At 44.8% G+C, this 6,000-nt stretch overlaps 1 long non-coding RNA gene across 1 annotated transcript in view; it reads left to right on the top strand.

Annotated features, from left to right (window-relative positions):
• Positions 1-456: 456 nt before the first annotated feature.
• LOC144098197 (uncharacterized) overlaps positions 457-6,000 on the top strand; it is a 28,191-nt gene continuing 22,647 nt past the window's right edge. Inside the window, exon 1 of the long non-coding RNA XR_013307142.1 lies at positions 457-599. This is a non-coding gene — a long non-coding RNA (uncharacterized LOC144098197). The remainder of the gene's footprint in view (positions 600-6,000) is intronic.

Raw genomic sequence — 6,000 nt, 5'->3', positions numbered from 1 at the left:
TCCGTCAGCAAGGCTCGGTGCGTGATCTCGCGAACCTGGCTGTCAGCCCTCGAGTTGCCCTCGACTCCGGTGTGTGCCGGTACCCAGAAGACCTTTGCTTCGCTTTGAATCCCGAGGCTCTCGCTCCGAGGAGGATGCGTAGGGCCTCCCTGCAGATCCTTCCTTGCTGATATCGTCTGCAGGCCGTTTTGGAGTCCGTTATTATAATCTGTGGCTTGTTTCTGCGGTAGCCTTCGACCGCTGCAAGCGCCACAGCGATCTCCTCCCCTTCTGCCACCGTACGTCCTCTCGCGGATGCGCAGCTGATCGTGTCGCCCGTGTGGTCTACGACCGCCACCGCCACTCTCGTGATGTTGTTGCGTCTATCCCTCGGATATAGTCCTGCGTCCGTGTACACCGTGTTTTCCTGCGTGGCTAGGTGTCTCTCCACGTATTCTTCTCTTGCTTGTCTTCTGGCCGCGTGTAGGTTGGGGTCCATGTTGCGCGGCAGTGGGCAGATTCTGAGGGTTTGCCGGATTTCGTCCGGAATGTTCTCGTCCGGATCTGCTGTGGTTTCCACTCTGTGGCCAAGTCTTCTCAGGAGTTGCCTGCCTGTTTCTGTAAGTTCTAGTCTTTCTAGCTGTGCGTTCAGTTTCTCCACTACTATTTCTCCTCGATCTCTGGTTTACAAGGTCCAAATCTGACCGTGAGAATTAAATGACATCCAGATGGTAATCTCACGAGGATGGAGGAATGGGGAGGGGGCAGTGGAAATTCATTGATAATTGCATGCTTATAACTGACTAAGGAGGCATAAAACATTGAAAGATAAAAGGTGGGAATGATGGACTGTCTTTTGAGTAGTGCTTCAGTGTTGAAAACACTAAAAGGTTGTTACGTCATATTTCTATAGGAGTATACCTTTTCATGAACACTGACCTTATTGTTGTGCATTTACCCAAGTTTTCCTTCAAGGCAAACCGACAAATATCAAAATGCAATGAGTCAAGTGCAATAAATCGGCTTACAGTGTTAACTTTGGTCTTCAGAAAGGAAATAAATTCTCTACTTGCCTTAGCCGCAACCACAACTTCATGAAAATTTCAGCAGCAAAGGCACTAGTAAGTTTAAGGAAGGTGAAAGCCTTTGCCTCTCACTGTGGTTTTGAAGCAGAAAGGCACCAAAGCATACAACGCTTCGCACATTTCAACAGTGACAATACTGCACGCCAGATGCAGACTATATTGCATGTCATTAAGTGCCTAACACACACATTACATGCATAGTTTAAAGTATTGTAAACTAAATGCCTTCAAGAATAATTAGAATCCCTGATATTTATTTCAGTTTGTCAAACTAAACTGCATTCTGCATACTTATTTCAAGGCACCCCGACATTCGGTTCCAGTAGCATTTCACTGTATTACTTGGAATCTACGTGAAATGCATAAAATTAGCTAAAAGGGCCACCACAGGAGTGATACTACATTTGCAGACAAGAAATAATGCTCAGTTGATGGATTAATGCAGATGCCCAATGAATATGCATGATGACTGGAAAGCATACATATCAGACACTCAGCTGATGTTGGCAGTTGATTGGACAAGCAACGCCCTCAGGCACTTGCTAGCAAAACTGTGAAGAGTACTCCACTGCTGGTTCTATAAACAATTTTGCACTTCAATAGAGCACAATGAAACACATGTACATTTCGGCTTTGAATAAGACAATGAAACACCCCTTTTTAGAGCTCTCTTTCTGTAGCTCAACTTCTTCCCACCCCTTGTGGCTACTCCTGCATAAACTTAGTACTGTATGGCATTTAGCTGCAGCACATTAAATGTCAACAGTGGCCAGTCATCATTCACAAGAGTAGGGAAGCATGCACTCATGACAGCATTGTTGCAAATGATAATTAAGTACGTCATGATGTTTAGCTGCATTGTGTAAACTGCCCTTGGGGACAGCCGATGAGATGAAGGCACACAACCAGTATGCAGCTTTGTTATAGCATGCGGTCTGGCCAGTAGGCTCCTTGAAAATATGGTGTAAGCTCCGCTCATGGTCAACAAACAAGATGAAAAGCAGCTGAGAAGAGCAGACTCATCTGTTAATTGCCCATCAGCATAGCGGCGACCAGAAAAGGTCACAAGCCCGCGCCGCCACTATCATGCTGGCGGCGCCTGGCGGCCTGGAAAGAAACTACTGCCGTTTCGGCACGGCCGCCTCGATCACGCGCGCGCGGCGGGGCTTGCAACCCCCCCCCCCCCGCGCGCGCCGATCCAGGTGGCCGTGGTTTCGGTTGCCGAGGCAACCGGTCGAGCGTGTTGCTCCCGTTCGGCCGCGCGCGCTCACTCTCGCACGCTTCTTAACCGCTGGTAGCCCGAAGAGCAACTGGTGCTACGCTTCAACCATTTGAGCACAGTGAAACATAAAACGCGTTCATTTCCATGACCGCTATAAGATGATCTGTAGCTTCTGGTTGTACGCAGGGCTTTTGTTTGACACCCGCGCGATGACTTTGATTGGATGGGTATAAGCGCTGCTGGCATTCGTCGAAGGCAAACATGCCTTCAGATGTGACCACGCTAAGTTTCATCTGCTGGAGCAGAACGCGGTCGTCGTACTACACAGCGTTTATGATTACACGTCAGTCGAGAAGGCAACAAGCGGCTACAACTTCTCACCTTGCTCACCTTCTCCCTGCAACACTTGTAACCGGTTTTGCAATTTCGAACAAAACATCTGCGTCCCATCTTAGTCTAGCAAATTTCGAAGGAGGTCGCACTGCGCGTAGCAGCGCTGTTAGTATTACGGCCCTCGAACAGACACCGACAAGAACTGTTGCTGTTTGACTTAAGGGCCCAGAAATTCAACGTCACGGCGTGCCCGCTGAAGCAAACACCGGTGTCGTCTGCTTGTCGTCTGCTTTGAGCGCGCGCCGCCGGAGCATTGGCCGAAGCCGCCTGCCTGGGCGCTGCATTTTTTTTTTTTTTGCTGCGGCTTCTACGAGGCGCCGCATGGCGCCGCCACTGCATGCGACCCCGTCGGCGCATACAAATTTGACTTCATCTGGTCGCCTGCGCTCGCTCGCGCTGATGGGAGTTTCACCTCCTATATAGTCTTGCTCTGTGGCACCGACTAGCCGCTCATGACTTGCCAATGTTTGGGAATGCTACACAAGCTACACAGGGCCTACCCCTGTAGCTTCCAGTTCACTCAGAAATAAGAAATTAGAGTGGGAAAGTCTTAGAGAAGGCAAAAAAAAACTTAGGCAAAAGGTGGTTTAGAGTTGCTTTTAACCCCAAACGAACTTGGATGAGCCAGGCTTGTCATAAGCAGATGTCATGTCTGGCTCTTGACGAGTTCAGCTTGCGTATTTGCAGGCAATCTGTGTTCGGTTCAAGGGGAGTAGTGCTCAGCCAAAGCATTTTTTGTTTGATGACAGATGGCATTATAGGCACTAAATGACCATTTTGGTACCATTTTTGAGAAAAAAACAATGTGTCCGGTTAGGGCTTTAACAGCTATAAATGCCAAAACTTTCACTGCATTTTCTGAATCAAAATGTTGCATATGCAGATATCAATTATAAATTGCAACCCAAGATGTGTCAATGCGCACTCTTTTCTGTGGTTTTCGTTCCTGAAATTGATGACTCAATACCAGCATGACATCACTACATATGTGCAGATATCCTATCAAGAACGCAGCAGAGAAGTTTCCATAATACCAATAGGATGCACAGATCCACCAATCGCGACCTGGAATGTAGTCAGAAATGTGTAGTTGAGACAACTTTGTACTGATAACCACCTAGACATGCTGTCACTGGTTTGTGACATCACAATGAGGGCCCATTTTTGGGAAATCAGGACTGAAACCACTCGGCAAGGAAAGTTTTAGAATAAAAATATCTGTAGCACATTTAAGAATATTATATAGCATTTCACTACCAGCAATGGCATTTGTATTAATCCAAGCCACTGAAAACTGTTGCCACTGCCTAACAAGAGAATGTTATGAAACAAGCAATAAGATAACAGAACACCTGCAAGTTAAATCCACTAAAGAAATCCCCAGTTGCTTCAGCTGATCCAGAACGTTTGACAGTAACAATGCATAATATATTTTGGCAGAAAGGTTCTGCACCATTTAGTGTCCTCCTATTCAGCTTCTCAGAAAGCATGTCAGAGAAAAAATCTCTACATTTTACAAACTTGATTTATTTCTACAACCACATTCAATCATCAAGCAACACAGTAAATATCGGCACTACACTTCATGCTACAACTGATGCCATACATAAACATAGGTAATAAATGTAAAGCAACAGACATAAAGCAGGCTGTTGGGTGATTTATAAGCACAGTAGCAGCTGAGGAAATAGTGCATCAAAGTACAACTATTAGTACCCTACAGCAGATTGTTTAAAGTACATTTGCAGTGGGAAGAGCAGGAAAAAAATACCTTAAAGAATTAATTGCCAAAGTGCATGAGGAAAGCAATAGAATTTTAGCTTCAACATCTCCGTCAACCAAAAGTGAACTTCAGTTCAGCTTTTGATAGTTATTCAGCGTGCTACTATTTCAGGCATAGTGCGAACCGCCTATAATGTACACATCTCAAGAAATACATCATTAGCAGTGTCTTGCCGTAAGCCAAAAATGGGTAAAATACATGGTTCTTTTGGTCAGTACACTAGATACATTAATCAGAATGCAACAAATTTATGGCAACCAGCACATACTTCACTCTACACTCACTCACACAGGCTACTTGTCTGATTAACGAGTCGTGCCTAATGGTTGTTGACTGATGTCACGTCAATAAATCCAATAACAACACTCACAGAGTGCTGACGGTTATTTTCATGCTTCAGGTGACTAACTTAGACATGAAACCCATTTTAATCCCTAATAAACATGCAAAAATTAAGAGGCAACAGAAGAGTCTTGCTACCCTAGGAAGCATGCTATGTGTTCCACAACATGGTTGTCAACTTTGCTAGCAGCAGCCAGCATCACAATGCAAAGGTTACCGAAAGCTCAACCATACATTAAATGTGCTCTTAGCACAGATCAAAACGAGCTTGGGACTTGGCACAAGCATACACTCTCTCCTACCACCACAGCTGAATTATTTTCAAGGAAGTTTTAAATGCACAACATCCCTTCCTGTGTGCAACAAAAGTGCTGTCACATGCTGTTAGGTATTGCCCAACAGAGAATGACAAATCCTTTATTGTCGTCCTTCCCTCTTCACATAGCACATGAAGAAAGACAGCAGTCCTCCAAGACACGTCCCATGCCACAAGCACACAGGCAGTTCAGCACGGGCTACACCAAACAGCCACAAGTGTCGCACAACAAGAAGATATGGTGCTGAATATATGAAGAGGTCAGCCGCTTTATATCACAATATGCAGGCGTGAAATGTAACGACTAGCTCCACCAATGCAAATTTTGTTAAGGAGCAGGAAATGTATTCAAATTTTTCTGGCAAAAGAATGTCAATGACAGCAGTGACCACCTTAGGAAAAGTGAGATATGACATCTTATCTGACACAAAACTTTTTTTAAATGCCTTATGCCAGCTAAACTACTCTCCTTAGACCAGGATGCCTTTTTACTGTTTGATATCTATTAATCACATGCATAAATTCCATTGTATGTCAAACACAACACGATTCACACTGTACAACAACCTGTCATTGCAACTTACAGCAACAAAAAACCTGTTAACAAATCTTGCCACATCATATACAGAGCTTTCATGGGCAAGAAATCTTAAAAGCTATTGAAAAGTGAAGCATTTGAGAAGCGCACTATCAAAAGCACTGCAATTAAACAATAAAATGGTACAGACAGGCATTAAGACAAAGGTAAAACAAAGCATATGGACCAACTGCAATGCACGAAAAGAAAAAAAAATGGTTTCGTTTATGAAGGTTTAACGTCCCAAAGCGACTCAGGCTATGAGAGACGCCGTAGTGAAGGGCTCCGGAAATTTCGACCACC

This window comes from Amblyomma americanum, chromosome 1 (genome assembly GCF_052857255.1).
Source record: "Amblyomma americanum isolate KBUSLIRL-KWMA chromosome 1, ASM5285725v1, whole genome shotgun sequence".
NCBI lineage: Eukaryota > Metazoa > Arthropoda > Arachnida > Ixodida > Ixodidae > Amblyomma > Amblyomma americanum.
Note: the sequence above shows the minus strand (reverse complement) of the source record. Positions and strands in the feature narration are given on the sequence as shown.